Here is a 17062-nt window from a genome sequence, read left to right as displayed (position 1 = left end):
ATTTTCCACTTCTTCATTTTTTTGCAGAGGAGATAATATACTTTTATTTGAAAGTGACATAAATTCTCTGAACATGAGATTTCACAATTGTTTTTCTTGGTGATTTAAAATATTATTGGTATTATTATTTTTATAACATTTTGTGATAAATTAATCTAGAAGAAAATATACCTTAATCACTGTGCTATCTCTCATAATTATATTCATGTATTAGGCTTACTATTCCACTGCAATTTGTTGTCTTCAAAAATATGTCCCTGACCCAGAAAAGCACTTGAGACATATACAAGAACAGAGTAAGAGGAAGTCTTTAATATATAAAGTACATGTTAGCCAAACTAAGCTTTGGCTTGTCTCTGTCAACCATATTTTTATGCTTTGCCTCATCATTTTCCTCCTTCTGTCCATTTCCAGATTTTCTTACCACGTAGATGACTGCCTTAGCTCTGAACTAGTTTATATTTTTTTCACTAAGTTTTTGAATAACTATTTTCCTCAATTAGGTGCCCCTGGAATGTACCAGCACTGATTCTGCTGACTCAGCATATCTGGTTAAATAGGAGAACAGCCATCATAATACCTCTGTTTAATGGTCTTACTGAGGTACAGCCCCATTCACAATATTATCAGATAGCCTGATGTTGGCACATTTCAGTAAACATGAAAACTGAACATGAAATTATAGACTAGGGTGACATTGACCTTCTTGCCTCTCCAATGCCACCTGCTCAGCTCACCTGCTCTCCAACTTAAAGGCTAGAACTATTTCTGACCTGGCTGAAAACAAATGACTGTTGTCTATTAGAATACAGACAATGTAACTGTCCATGGAATTGCCAGTGGCTATCCAGTCTCTGATGCACAGTATGTGGTTATCTGGAACTTAGTTCTAAAAGCAGGAACTGGGGTGTTTAGCTCTTCTTTCCTCCTGCCTTCTTCATCCACTGTCTCTACAACTAGACCCAAGTTCTGGTTACATGTAAGTATCCAACTTCCAGGTGAAGGATTCCAACAATTAAATCATCAATCAGAACACATTAAAGTGATTTAAATTTCAGGCCAGTTTCTATTTATTTAAAGAAATGAAGGGATCTATTCAATTTCTACTGTAGGATCTTTTCAGTGGTTCTTTAATCCTGATAGTGTATTAGAATTGCCTGGGCTCAGAACCCCTCAAAATCCTGGTGTAATTGGTTATCAGTGAAGACAGGTAGGGGTTGAGAACCACTCTGGTATATAAACTTCTAAAAAGCATAGCTGATAGTTATTAAGTGCCTGTTCAATTGATAAATCTGGATTTTTAGACAACTTGTAAATTGCAAATATCCAGGCGTGTTATGAGCAGAAAATTCCCTTTCTGGTGGGGCTTAGACAATTTGAAATGCAGGTGCTATTAGATACCAAGCCATTGCTCTGTCCCTGCCACATTCTGGCACTGCCTAATTTTCCAGATGGTATCATGTTACATTTACAGACTTCTTGATAAGGAACTTGGCCTTGTATTAAATGATTGTCTATATACCTGGAGTTGATCAAGGACAATTCATTCTGAGTCCAGAGAGATGCTTATTTAAACAGCCCCATTTATTATTTTTTTTAAATGGGTGCTTACCTTTTACTCAAGATACTTGGATCTCCATGAGGTCAATACTTGTGGCTGCTATCTTGAAATAGCAGCCCCCAATGGCATCTAGGACATCCATGAATGATCTGGACCTTTACAGAAAACTGCTTTACTTCTTGCCTCTCCAATGCCATTTTGTTCAGGATGAGCATCCTAAGACAGGCTTTGCTGTTACTTGCAAATGAGTTCCCTTTTCTCTGACAGTGCAGCCCTGGCTATGACACAACTTTTACTTCTGTCCTCTGTCTTCTCTGGATCAGACCATCCATTCCCAGGACAGAATTAAGTTGCAATGGCCTTCTTGCTTTCACCCAGAGCACTCTGTGTCCACTGCTCCCCCCCCACACACAAAAAAAAATTGTCACCCCTTATATTTTCTTCTCTGCCCAGCACTCTACTATAGAAACCAAATAAGAGGTAACATAGACTTTTTCTCTACTACTTGCGCACTGATTGACCCTGACACAAGCAAGAAAAGAGTTCTCTGTTTCTGTCTCAGAAAGCTAAGTAATTTAGTGCTGTTTAGTGCTTAGTAATTTAGTTTTCTGTGTGTTACTATGTAGCCCATCCACCCTGTATTTCTCCTGTCTTGCCCTTATTTTCTCTGTCAGAAACTCACCTTGTTGAGGTTCTTAAGCCCCCTTGACTTTGCCCCAGTGATCAGAAAGAGAGAGTTAGGAATCCACTTCAGGTTGTCCTGAGTTCCAGTACTTAGACCCTGTTGAATTGCAAGGAATGCACATCAAAGGAATATACCTGGGCATCGGCTCACTTTCTCTATTCTGTCAGAGCACCAGCCAACTCTTTTCAGGAAAAGTCTGGGGAAAATGGTCCTTTATTTTCCAACAGAAGGAGACTGGAAATTGGGTCAGACCTAGCATGATCACTATAAAGCTTAATGCCAGTTCATCCATCTTGGACCCTCTCCTAGCATGGTTATTGATTTTTTTTTTTAAATTGATCTCTCCGTAACAACCTCCCTTGGCTCAGGCTCAGAACCTCCACTCCAGTGAGCTCTGCATTTAGTCCTGACACAGGGTACAGCCTAGCTTAGTTGGCTCCATTCCCTGCACCCCACCTCCAGAACCCTAGAGGGCTGGAACACAGTACTTGGTAAAGTAGTAGATGATGATCCTAGAAAGTTAGAAAAACTCTCATTGAAATCTGATTGCTGTAGAATCTCGAACAAGTTAATTCTCCTCTAAACCTGTTTCCTCACTGTAAAAATGGAGATAGGTTACTTGTCTAATATTCCTTATCTATTCTGAAAAATCTATGTCTTTTGCAAGTATGTTTTGACCATTTGAATTTACTGTAATTATTGATATATTTGGATTTGTGTTTACTATTTTATTATTTGCTCTCTGTTCCTTCTTTTCACTCTGTTTTGCATTTCTCTGCTTTCCCTTTTCTGAATTATTTTGGATTATTTGGTAGTTTCTCTAGGGATTCCATTATACATATTTTAACTTTTTATAGTCTATTTGGAGTTAATATTTTATTATTTTGGATGGGATGTAGAAATCTTCTTACCCATTAGCCTCTCCCTTTATATTATGGTTATTTACACATATTAAAATCTCTATCAGACAAAATTATAACTTCTGCTTGCAACTCGCAAACACATTTTAAAGAACACAAGAACAGAATAATCAAGTATACTTACCCAAATGTTTACCGTTTTGTTGTTCTGCCTTCATTCTAAGTTTCCTTCGATACTATTTCCCTTCGGTCTAAAGAGCTTTCTTGAACAATGTATTTAGAGCAGATCTGCTGGCAATGAATTTCCGAGTTTTCCTTAATCTGAAGGTGTTTTTATATTATATCTGCATTCCTGAATTATATTGCATATAGCATTCTGGATTGATAGTTCTTTTCTTTCAACCCCTTAAAGCTATAATCCACTTCTTTCTAGCCGCTATGGTTGTTCTACTGGTATTGCCTTGTTTTTCTCCTTGGTCCTTTCAGGATTTTTTTCTTTCTCTTTAATTTTTAATAGTTTTATTAGTATATGTCTGGAAGTGGACTTGTTTGTGTTTATCCTGTTTGGAATTCACTGAGCTTCTTGTATCTGTATGTATAGTTCTTGTCAAATTTGGGATATTTTCAGCCATTATTTCTTTGAATACATTTCCTGCATTACACTTTTTCTCTTTTCCTTCTGATATAAATGCTGGATTTTTGTTGCTGTTGTTGTTATCCCACAGATCTCTAAGGCTCTTTTCTCTATTCCAATCTTTTGTTTTTTCTCCTCTGATGTTCGTGTTGCATCACTATCATTCATTTATCCTCAAGCTTACTGATTATTTCCTCCATCAACACTATTCTTCTACTGAGCTGGTCAATGGCGGTTTTGTTTTCGTTTTTGGTTATTGTGTTTATAAGTCTAAATTTTCCATTTGGTTCTTGTTTATATCTTATATTTATTTGGCACCATTTCTATTTTTCTTGTTGATTCAAGAGTCAGATAATTTCAACATCTGTGTCATCTCACCATTTGTGTTTTGATTGTCTTTTTCTGTGCAAGTTGAGATTTTCCTGGTAGTTTACACGTCAGGTGATTTTTTAATTTTATCTTGGACATTTTGAACATTATATTATATATGAGACTCTGTGTCTACCTTCAAACTTATAGAGAATATTGAAATTTTTATTTTTGTAGGCAGTCGAACTGGTTTGATTTAGACCTTAAGTTCCAAACAGCCTCCTGTGTTCCTGTATTCAGCCTCCTGTTCTATTACCAGTAAACCTTTTAAGGCATTCACAGGCTATTTGGATATGCCCAGTGTATATGCCACCTAGTGGCCAGTCTCGGACATGAACAGTGGTGTATCTGCTCAATTCTCAAAGTCTTTTGTTTGCTAACTTGCATCAAATCCAGGAGCTCACAGTTTGAGAATGGTCTGATGGGGCTGATTTCCTGAGTTCCTTCCTCTCCTTTACCTCCCCATACTTCCTAGTTCTTTGGAGCTCTTCTATTTGATCTTTCACGTAGAGAGCTGGGATTTTAGTTATCCTGCTCTGCAGTACACTTCTGACGTGTGCCCATCTCTCCAGTTAAACAATGGAAGGACCCATAAGACAAAAGCAGTGGTTGGTACCACACTCTTGGAACTACAACTCCTCTGCTGAAGGCAGAGGAAGACTCTGCTGCTCAGAGCTTTGGCTCTTGTGGGCTCCCATCATACCACATGATTATTTAGGAGCAGGACTTCAGGAGAACAGAAAACAGAACAGAAAACAAAGAGAGGACTGCAACAGGGTATTTCCAAACTCTCTGAATAGTGTGAGTTCCGTTTCCCACTTCTTGAGCCAGCATTAAAGGGCTTCTCCTGAACTCTCTCCATCTACTCCTTTGTGCCCACTGCAGTGTTGGTTGAGAGATACTGGAAGAAAAAAATGGTAAATTCACCACCAATTCATCAGTAAATCAGAGACCTCTTCTCCCATTTGCCTGATATTTTTCAGAGTCCTCAAAGAGCTGTTCTATCCATCCTGCCCAAGTTTTATTCAATGCAAAACATGAAGGGACTGTTACTTACTTCCATCTTATCCAGACTAGACCCCTTATATTCTTAAAAAGTCCAAAAAGTTAGTGATGCTTATCTATGTTAATTATCTTATCTCATTAATTGACTGAAAGTCTTCCCTTTTCCTCTCAAAATCCACACACCAAATAAAAAAGTAAAACCCAGGAGAAATGAAAATCAAACATTAAATCTTCCAATACTCTACCAATCCTATACGATCTGAAGAAAAGTGAAGTCCCCATCCAACCCAGCTGCCACTTGAATGTAAAATGTGATGCTGTATGAGTTTCAAAATCTGATTTTGAAAGAATATTTGTAAAAGTAAGAAGATATCTAATTTCAGCCATTCTGTTTCGTCCACTGATTTGGGTTTTGAAATTTGGGGGGAGGGAGTGGTCCTTATTTCCACATTTTTAAAGCTCATCATGGGGGCATCCTACAAGCCATAGGTATAGCTGAGTGCTTCTACAGTGCTTAGAGTCAAAACATCTGTCTTCTTTTTCCCCGGCAAAATCAACAGTGTGGTTTGGAGTGAGTGGGCACTGAAGGATGCATCTGCAGTGACTGCCACTCAGAGTGCATGTCTAATGTAAATCAGTAACATTCTTTATGCTTGATCATGTCAGAGCCACAGTGACATGAGAAGTCTGAAAATTCTTTTACAACAGACTCATAAAGCTTGGAAAAAATATTACTTCTCTGAAACCTATGTAATAAATATACAATGTAAAATACCAGTATAAACATGTATGCACTATATCATTCTTGATAGATCCTTCAAAGAAAATATTAATTTATTAAGACTCAGTTCCCATATTTAGTTCATGTGAGACAGTTTTTAAAAGTAACTCAATGTTTTCTGCACTATATGGAGTCACCTTTTTTTTTTTCCTCTTGTTTTTTTAGGGCTGCACCCGTGGCACATGGAGGTTCCCAGGCTAAGGGTCAAATGGAAGTTGTAGCCGTCGGCCTACACCATAGCCACAGCAACACGGGATCCTAGCGGAGTCTGTGACCTACACCACAGCTCACGGTAATGCCAGATCCTTAACCCACTGATGGAGGCCAAGAATAGAACCTGCATCCTCATGGATGCTAGTTGGGTTTATTAACCGCTGAGACATGAAGGGAACTCCAGGGGTCATCTGGTTTTTAAGAAAAAAATATAGACAGTGTAGGTAAATTATGTGATTCCTCCCAGAGGGAATCATGTTAGTTTTGTACCTTTAGGTATAAATTGATTATTCAACTTTTTACATTATTTTGTCTCTTTTTGCACTAATCTCTTCTATTGGATTATGTGATCCTTAAAGGCCAGAATGCAGTTTGTTCAGCTATTTGGCACAAAGCAGAGTTTAATAAATGTTTTTCAAATTGTTTCAGAGAGCAAAAGATCAATCACAAAATTTCAATAAGAAGTACTCTTTTTTTTTTTTTTTTTTAACCTGGCCACATCAAAGACAAAAAATACCGGCAAGACATTTTTTAAAAGAACATTCATGAAAAATTCATTTTCTGCAAAACAATTCTTGCCATTTAACTACAGTGCGTGGCAGTCACTGTACTATTGCTAGCTTTTTTCTCTTTTATTCAAAGCTACTTTGTTGGTGGAAAAATTTAAACCAGGACACTTAAGTGGTGTGCGGGCGTCTTCTCTGAGCACATATCTTGTTGATATATAATAGGATATGTGCATTTATTTTAACTCCCACATAATCTTCTAAACTGCTCTCCTGAAGTCTGTACAGCATATCCTCTAGTTTCTGCCTGGGACTCTGGATGAAATCATCTCAGGGCTAAATGTAACCCTCTGTAGTATTCAGATTTAATATAAGGAAAGTCTCCTCTTTTGATCAGCAAGATTTTCACTCTAGATGAATCTTCAGCATCTATAGTTACCGAGAAAGCAAATGAATTAGAGCAGCATTGTTGGATAAGTAAATAATGAGACCTGTGAATGTAATTAAAAATTTTCTAGTAGCTACATTAAAAAGGTAAAAAGAAACAAATGAAACTAATTTTATAACACAATATATGTAACTCAATATATCTAAAACATTATAATCTCAATATAGAATTAATATAAGAAGTATTAATAAGATATTTACATTTTTACACTAAGGCTTCCCAATCTGGCATGTAGTTTATGCTTTTAGAGCATCTCAATTCAGACTAGCTACAAGTGCTTAGTAGCCACATGGACTAGTGGTTATCTTATTAGAAGCATGGATTTAGAAGAAGAATAATGAACTGGCTAGAACGGATCATTGAAATTCCCACCCTGCCTGTTATCTTATTTCCATACTATTTATAGAGATTTTTCTCCATAGAAATTTTTCTCCAATTCAAAATGCTTTTCAAGTCCTACAGGTTTCTGCTTGGTCAGGAACTATCCTGCATCTCTGGGCCTCCTGCTAATGCCATTGTCTCCTTCTCTGTTGCATAGCATCTCTTTCTATTACTGGATCCCAGCTTGGGGGAGATGGGATGCTTCCTGGTGTGTGTTGGGCTCATTGATTCCTCTATGCAAAGTATGTTTTACTTTACCTTTCTCAACCCAATAAAATATCCCTTATCCCAACCTGCTGTCCCTACTTTTTTGACTAATCAATTTCTTTCAGGTGTCAAATGAATTTTATCTTTCCTGGGGAAGATTCTCTGTATCTCCAAGAGCTCTCTGAAGGCAAAGATGGGCCAACACATTGTCTGAAGTCTTCACAGCAATTCACTGTGGTGGTTCTGCTTCAGTGAAGAAACACGCATTAGATGAGACAGTCAAAAACTAGTGTGCAGTTGGTGTTCAATCAGTATTGCTTGAATGAATGCATAACTGATTAAATGAACAAGAAGTGGAAAGATCAGAAAAAGAAAGGGACTTGCTAAAGGTCTCATTGTCAAAAAAAGGTAGACCCTGATTCAACTGATCACACCATTTGTATATTTAAAAAGATACCAGCAAAAATGAGATGTAGTCACTGAAGTATGGACAATACAGTTACAAATACTCATTTATTCTCAAATTTTGGGTCATGGTAAGTGTATCATTTCTAAAGATAGCACGAATGATGGGAATGTAGACCGATGTAGGTATTCGGGAAAACAGTGTGTCTGTACCTAAAGCATACTTAAAATCTAGAGAAGCCACCTTCAATTATATCTCTCAAATTCTAATACAGATGTATAAGGAGAGAGGATGTTTTTCACAGTATTGTTTGTGTTGGCAAAGAAGTGTGGACATTGTAGGTATCCCTCTCTGAGATCCACGGTGGTGAGTAAAATTTAATGGACACTCACCAGAGTATCCTACACAGAGGTGAGAAGCAATAGACTAGATGTACCCACAGCAGCGAAGTAATGAAAAAGCAGAGAATAAAGATGTTTATGTAAGACATCATTCATATAATTTAATAATACACATCTATACGCAAAACAAAGAAACACATCTTAAAAGAAAATATAAATATAAGGATACACAGTAAACATATCAAAATTGTTATCTATAGAGGGAGGGTATAATGGTAGTGGGAAATAGGGACAAAAGAAAATAAAACAAATATCTTATGCAGGTCACTGATAATGTGTCATGAATTGAGAAATGTGATTAATTCAACTCCCAGAAGATGGGATAAAAAACTGAAGCAAAATTAAAAATGAAATATTAGGAGTTCCCCATCGTGGCTCAGTGGTTAATGAATCCGACTAGGAACCATGAGGTTGCAGGTTCGATCCCTGGCCTTGCTCAGTGGGTTAAGGATCTGGTGTTGCCGTGAGCTGTGGTGTAGGTTGCAGACTTGGCTCGAATCCCGAGTTGCTGTGGCTGTGGTGTAGGCCAGTGGCTACAGGCTCCGATTAGACCCCAGCCTGGAAATCTCCACATGCCACGGAAGTGGTCCTAGTAATGGCAAAAAAGCCAAAAAAAAAAAAAAAAAGAAAAATATTAAATAATACACATTTATTTAAATATCTTGTCTAAATCACTTATACTCATTTTGAGTATGAGTACTTCATTTAAAATATTTCTCTATTCTCTCTTTTCTGTACTCTTCCCCTCCTCTCCTTTTTTCTCCTTCTCCCCCCCCCCTTTTGCTTTTTATGGCCACAGCTGGGGCATATGGAAGTTCCCAGGCTAGGGATCGAAATCGGAGCTGCAGCTGCCAGTCTACACCACGGCCACAGCCACACCAGATCTAAGCTACGTCTGTGATCTACACTGCAGCTCCCCCTTAACCACTGACCTGGATTGAACCCTCATCCTCATGGATACTAGTCAGTTTCCTTACCACTGAGCCACAATGGGAACTACCTTCCCTTCCCCTTTGTCTATGCTCCTTCCTCTGTCCTCTCTCCTGTGCTCCCCTCATATTTTATCTGTCTGCCTATTTCTCTTTCCTTTTTTGTTTCATCTTTAGCTAAATTGAAATGGTCATTTTAGACATAAACAGCTGTTTGAGATGTTTAAGAGGGCTCTCTATCATTCTGCCAATCATCTGGTTAATAAAACAGCTTGGTAAGTGGACACAGCAATCATGTTTTCTACATAAATAACTTGGTCCAACTGTCTCCAATAAAAATTGCCTATGCCATCCCTAGCCGTTCCTCCTCCTTAATTCCCAGACTGGGTTATCAATTGTTTTCCAGTGTTTTTTTAATCCTACTTTAACGATTCTGGGCATAAGCTTTTTCGACGAACAAACAAAAATAGTCACTGTCCTAGGTGATAGACACATAATGATCAATAGGATACAGTTTCCAAATTCTAGACGATCACATTTTAGTGCAGAGTACGTATAACAAGTGATTTCATCATAAACTAAGGTTTTTTCGTTTGTTTGTTTTTAGGACCCCACCTGTGACATATGGAAGTTCCCAGGCTCAGGGAATAATGGGAGCTGCAGCTGCTGGCCTACACCGCAGCCACAGAAATGCAGGATCCGAGCCACATCTTCGACCTACACCACAGCTCACAGCAATGCTAGATCCTTAACCTGCTGAGCGAGGCCAGGGACGGAACCCGTATCCTCATGGGTACCTGACCACGGAGTCATGATGGGAAATCCCATAAACTAAGATTTATAGGCTTGGTTAAATGATATTCTGATACATTTATTTTGACATAAGTCTTTTAGACTATAAAGTTAAGTTTCATATACTGAAGTTCAATTAATAGCTAGGGATCAAAAAAACAGTAAAATAGCAAGGAATTAAGAACAGATGGCCGACACCACAGACTGTTGTGGCTTTTTTTGGCTTCTCCTCAATTTTTTATTTATTTTTTATTAAAGTATAGTTGATTTAGTGTGTTACCAATTTCTACTGTACAGCAAAGTAATCAGTCATACATATATATACATTCTTTTATTAAAAAACTATTTTCCATCATGGTCTATCCTAGGAGATTGGATATAATTCCTTGTGCTATACAGTAGGACCTTTTTGTCTATCCATGCTAAATGTAATAGTTGGCATCTATTCACCCCAAACTCCCAGTCCACCCCACCTCCTTTCCCCTCCCCCTTGGCAATCACAAGTCTGTCCTCCATGTCTGTGAGTCTGTTTCTGGTTTGAAGAGCACAGACTTTTAAAAAGAGTTCCATTTGTCTATCACGCTGTCAAAGTGGAAGAGAAAAACCTTAAGACACTATCCTACCGTAATTGAGAAAAATATTTAGTAAAAGTTAAGAACATATCTAAAAATAATGATAATATGAGACAAAGATTAAAAAAAAAGTACCTTGTCTGTGCCACCAATAATCAGATGTGTTGATGCAAAGTAGATGGGCATTTTATTTCAATTAGGCGGGTTTAGGAGCTCTTCAGGGAGAAGTGGCACATTTGAATCAGAAAAGCAGAGGTGCCAAGACAACACCAGGGACAACATGCAGAATAGCCTAGAGGCCAGAAGGTATATGGCATCCATGAAAAATCATAGAGCAAGACTTTGTTGTGACTAAGAGAAGATGTGCAAAGGCAGCAGTGAGCCTGGCGAGATAAGCTAGAGACAGATCTTGCAAGGACATTAATGACAGAATGGATAATAGAGATCCATGATAGATTTACAGATGAAGATAGGTTTAATAACAGTAACAAGGATACAGAAATGTTGCTTAATTTATTACTGATTGACACATCTCATCACAGCTTTGGTAAAAGGGATGCTGGCAATTTGGACCATGTAGAGCGTATTTAATCATTGGGTTAAACAGCACTTTGATACTGACTGAAGCTCCTCTAGGGAATATCATGTAGAGGAGGTTTGTTGGCACACCTCTATTTCCTTTTCATGGGAAAAAAGAATGATTCCTGTTCTTCTTTTGTGTCAACATAGCTGCTTGAATTTCCCCTTTTGTAACATCCTTCCTAGGTTCACTCTTTTAGTGATTTTCTTGCTCATTTTCTTCAATCAAACTGTCCATTTATTGTTTTTCTATTCGGGGGCCCCGAGGACTGGCTTAAAGAGCATTTTAACTAATCTAAGTTAAGATAGGAGAGAATAAAAATGGCTCAGTATGTGGTACTAATCCAGATGAATTGATATGGCCATTCACTGCTCTTGGATAAGTTTCATTTTGCAATTCTGGCTATTTTAGGGGGCCATTTGTTTCCAGTTTCCATGGTGAAAATTCTGAAATGTTCTCTCTGGAGAAAATTTTTCCTTGGTAATGGACAAATTGAACTATAAGATAGGATTAGTCCAAATGTGACAAATATATTAAATGTGACATATTATATGTGATATATGTTTCAAACAATTGTTATAACCATCATCAGTTACTTAACTTGAGTTCTTGCTATACCCAAATAAATGTGAGATCTTGGAATCAATCTTCCTCTCTGATTACTAAATATCATCAAACATATTCAACATTGTTAAAATTTATCCTCATTTTAGAAAGTAGATTCCATCCAAAATATTTTAGCGTCAGAATCTCTCTAGAACATGCATTCTATTCACTTGCTAGTTTTTCTAACACTAATGCTTCAAAGAAATTTGAACTCAGAAAGCCAGTAATTTTTTTTTTTTTTCTGAGTCATCTTGGCAAAGGTAGAACTATAGGGTCTAGGACTCATTTCCTATATGCTTCCAAGTCAGAGCTGACTAAAACCAAAGTTTCACAAGATATGGAAGGCAGAAGTGAAGCAGAAATCACTTGGTACTGAAGGTCACTGTGGTTAGATAGACCTGGAGGTGCTTGAGTGTTGGTGTGTGCTCACTAACCCATGCCTTATGTTCAGTTCTTTCTTTCTTCCTTCCTCCCTTCCTTCCTTCCTTTTGGCTGTGCCTGCAGCATGTGTTCCCAGGCCAGTGATCAAACCTGCACCACAGCAGCAACTCAAGCTGCTGCAGTGACCATGCCAGATCCTTAACCTAACTAGCCACAAGGGAACTCTCCTATGTCTGGTTCTTTCTGACTGCTGACACTGATGACCAGCTAGCTGCAACCCTAGACTCATCATGAAATAAGAGATAAAATCATTTCATAGCCTTTCCCATCAGGTGCTGGTTGGGGTCACACACCAACATATGGGTCTGATTGACTTCCCAGATCTCCCCAGAAAGCCCTAACATTTCCGTCATTGCCAGTGCTTCATGAGGGCTGCCTGCTAACTTTATTCTGACCCACCAGCTTCTTCATTCTAAACCTAATTTCTAGCTTATCCCACAGTTGGGTAACATCTAACTGCTCTAATAAACCGTTATTCCATAGTACTCCTGGTGTTTCTAATTTCTGGATTGAACTCTGACTGATACATTACTTAAGAGTAATTTCATCCTACCTTTTAGTAAAGAAAGGTAATAGTTTTTTTCTAAGAACTTTCTTTTTATTTAATTTTTTTTTTGTCTTTTCTTTTGTCTCTTTTTTTAGGGAAGCACCCACAGCATATGAAAGTTCCCAGGCTAGGGGTTGAATCAGAACTACCTCTGCCACAACAATGTCAGATCTGAGCCAAGTCTGTGACCTACACCACAGCTCAAGGCATGATGGATCCCCCATCTACTAAGCGAGGCCAGGGATGGAACCCAAATACTCATGCATACTAGTCGGATTTGTTTCCACTGTGCCACAACCGGAACTCCCCTGAGAACTTTCTTTTTAAATGAATAGTCTCTCTTTGACTCATGATCTCTTGACAGATTTTTTTTGTTTTCCCTTCCCCTTTTCTTCAGCTGCCCCATGGCATATGGAGTTCCTAGGCCAGGAATCAGATCCAGGCCACAGTTGCAACCTGTGGAAACACTGGATCCTTAACGCACTGTGCTGGGCAGGGGATTGAATCTGTGTCCCAGTGCTCCAGAGACACCACCGATCCCTTTGCACCACAGCAGGAACTCTGATCTTCTTGACAGTTTTGGCATAGGAGAAATTTATTCAGTTCCATGAAAACTTACTTCATCCTGGCAGTGTAGGAAAAATCAAAGAATATTGCACACATATACTGTGAAATGTCCTGGAAATTTTCTTCACTAAATTTTTTTTGGAAAAAAAAAGTAGACATCATATATATCAAACACTTAGAATTAATCTTTGGTCCCAAAAGCAATTTTCCAGTTCATATCCAAATCTCTTTATTAAAGGGGACATGCATATATAATGTGTGTAATTTAAATGCATATCTAGAAAGGATAATTTTAAAACTAACTTTAATTTTAAAAGTTAATTACCTAGTGGATTACATGTTTAGCCAAATGCAAGGGCTGATGGGACATCCTTCATGAGTAGAGTATATTACTCATATGTAAGACTGGTTTTCATCTTATTATAAAATTTAACCTGAACTAGTTACAATTTGTGAGTTAAGAGAATAACATAAAAAATGAAAATCTACAACATAAAAAAGACAGGAAGGCAAGAATGCAGGTTGGTACTTTATTTCACTTTATTTTCACTTCCGTTTGTGTCATTTCAGTGGAATATGAGAATTGTAATAATACCAATTCCACTGCTAATAATAATAATATCTATCAAGGGATAAAATGATCCAGAGGTGAAGAAAGTGTAAGGAAATGGTCAAATTCTATACAAATGACCATAGTGATTATGATGATTTTCTCTTTCCTTTTTTCTCTCTCCCCCCGCCCATATTCATAGGGGTTTCTTGCTCATATGAGCTAACCTGATAAGATAATCCATAAAACTGCCAGTGGGACTTGCTCTGTTCCCAGGCAACGGATGTTTATTTTAAGTATGGTCTTTTAGAAGCCATGATTCATCACTGCTGTCTAAGTCTGAAGTGACATTTAACAATGGAAACCTGAGGGAGCTGGATCTTTCAGTGGCCTAATCAAGTCAATTCAGCAAATAGTAACTAAACACCTACATTGTATTTTCACATTCATTCACTCATCAGGGACCCATGAGCCAGGGCCTCTGCTCAGAACAGACAACCAGTGATACATCCCATTTACATAACTCCTCTTATGGAGTTCCCAGCACTTCAGGGAAAACAGCTTCGCCAAAAATTATTTCAATACACAATAGAGAGTGTATAAAATGTTATAATAAAAATGTAAACTAGGTGTTTAAAAAAGTGGTGATAATTGCTCAGAAGAAAACAGCATTCCAGACAGAAGGAATGGCTTGAGGAAAGACACAAGGCTATGAAAATGCAAGAAACAGTCAAGGTTTCCTGAGGTCCTATCAAGTGTTCTTTGCTGGTGAATATCTTAGCACTGTCTATTATAATGGCATTTTCTGAACTTCAGTGATCTATTGACATTCACATTTTTGCTCTACCCAAACATTTTGCCAAATAAACCAACATAAAATTATTTGCTTTTTATTTAACTCTGCATTGATTTTTAATTTTCAGTTAAAATTGTAAGCATTTGAGTTTATACTAGTGATATTTTTCCCTAATGGACCTTAAATATCTTCAAAACAATTAACATTAGAAATGTCTATCGATCTAAAATACTGTTGAACATCAATGGTGGTGTATTGCTGAACACTGAGAAACTCCATGGTAGATGATGAGACAGGAACAGGAGGTTGACATTATATCAGTGGCTTTGGATTCCATAGTATGGACTGGATGTCTTGCTTAGGTGCTAAAGAGCAGAAATGTTTGCAATGATCAGAACTGTATTTTGGAACTTAATTCTAGGAGTACTGGTGTTAAGAGGTGAAAAAGAGATTGGATAAAGCAAAGATTGAACCTCATCCCAGCTTTGTTCTTTAAGGGCCAACTCAGATACCTTTTTATGAAGATTTCCCTGACTCCTCCAGGAGCTTAGTGAATTGCAAGTGAGACAATTAAGCCTTCCATGTATAGTTACTGGCATCTATTTCTTTATACATATCTTCTGCTGCTCTGTGAATATCCTAAAGATGTCTTCTTCATATCCATCTCCAGAACCCCAGAGTGTGCGAAATCTACAAACTGAGAGAAATAGAGAAACTAGACAAAAGCTGTCTAATAATTCAAAAATTAACCAACAAGAGTCTAAAAGAGGGGGGAATAAATTCCAGAGGTTCTTATGATTACATGATTGGAGATATGACAGAGTTAAAGATGGTTCTGAAATTTCAATCAGGACAGGAGGAAACATACTTCAAGTACAAATCCATTTGCTGAGAAATGGTGGTCTCTGAGCCAATAACACTGTATAGCTTCACTCCTCCACGATAAAACTAAACATTTCTATATGTTTCTGAGCTCAATTGCGGGTACAGAGCTTATGCACATTGTGGCTTATTGGATGAATGTATGCATCGCTGCCTACTGAAATGAAGCTGTGTTGCAGTGGAAGAACAAATAAACTAACTGTTCTCTGGTTTTGGTGCTGTCACTAGTCAGCATGTACCTATAAACTGAATACACTATCTCAGCAAATTTCAATAACAGAATGAGTCCAATAATACCTCTTTACCTTCTTTGCATGTTTCAATGAGCTAATGGTTGTAGAAATGGCTTTGGAATTGCTTTCACTCTTATATCCACAATAGTCCATTATGTATAAAACAATCAAGTGTGAGCTTTAGAAAACATAAACCAAATTGTATTACTTTCCTGTTGAAAAGTTTCATTAATTTCGTATCTCAGGGTAAAATCTGAATAGCATTTTAGGACTATTGTTGGAGACCCTGCACATAGTGTGGCCCCTACTTGTTTGCCAGTAATGAGTATGTGAATGCACAATAGAATAAATAAGTAAATGAATGAGTTGACTGAATTCCTAGCTAATCTGGGGTGCAGAGCTGGAAGATAGATATCCTGATCCCAACACCCTTTACTTCCATTGTCACCAAATTGTTCTCATCCATGAAATTCTCTTCCTTGACCACTCATGGGACCTATGGAAAAGGCATTAGTTTTTGAGGATTTTTGAGATGTTTGCCTGAAGTTAAATGTGTGGTCTCTGGCTAAGTTTCAAATTACAAGGATCAAATTTCACCATGCTTGCAATCACAGTTTTTTGGCCTTCTTATTCATATATTTTGTGAGATACCTCCATTTTGAATTTATTTTGACAGTGTGGTACCATTCCAGCATTTTATAAACGATAAAGTGCAAAATAGAAGAGGCATTGGATTCATCATATAAAGGTTAAATAATTCTGATTTTGGGCAATGAAAATCAACTGCTCTTTTAAGATGTGTTTGAAGAGTTCTTGTCGTTGAGGAAAACATTTATCAAGGGTCTCTTGAAATCCCTTCAAGTGCAAAGAGAAGGGTGATGAAGCTGTGGTAAACAGATGACTATTTTGCCTATTAAGTTGTTTTGAAATGTACTGTTCTTGCCATAAGAATAATGGATATCCCTGAGAAATACTATAATCAGCTATTCTTGAAAAATTATAGCATAGCTTTGAGTTAGCCTATAATATGTAGAAAAAGGATTGTTGAAAAAGAAAAAAAAATTTTAATCCCTTTTACCACTGAATTTCTTCCATGCCCACTCTCAAACT

The 17062-nt window shown here is 37.6% G+C and overlaps 1 long non-coding RNA gene across 2 annotated transcripts in view; it reads right to left on the bottom strand.

Moving 5' to 3' along the window:
* LOC146397670 (uncharacterized) overlaps positions 1 to 17062 on the bottom strand; it is a 75367-nt gene that overhangs the window by 45926 nt on the left and 12379 nt on the right. For both annotated transcript variants that reach the window (XR_014824542.1, XR_014824541.1), the window contains exons 2-3: positions 3291 to 5010; positions 2244 to 2342 (exon numbers count right to left, since the gene is read on the bottom strand). This is a non-coding gene — a long non-coding RNA (uncharacterized LOC146397670). The remainder of the gene's footprint in view (positions 1 to 2243; positions 2343 to 3290; positions 5011 to 17062) is intronic.

The sequence above is a fragment of the Sus scrofa genome, chromosome 13 (assembly GCF_054392235.1).
Source record: "Sus scrofa isolate SSC_HxYL_T2T_F1_AM1 chromosome 13, Sscrofa_HxYL_maternal_Yorkshire_Landrace_v2.0, whole genome shotgun sequence".
Lineage (NCBI taxonomy): Eukaryota > Metazoa > Chordata > Mammalia > Artiodactyla > Suidae > Sus > Sus scrofa.
Note: the sequence above shows the minus strand (reverse complement) of the source record. Positions and strands in the feature narration are given on the sequence as shown.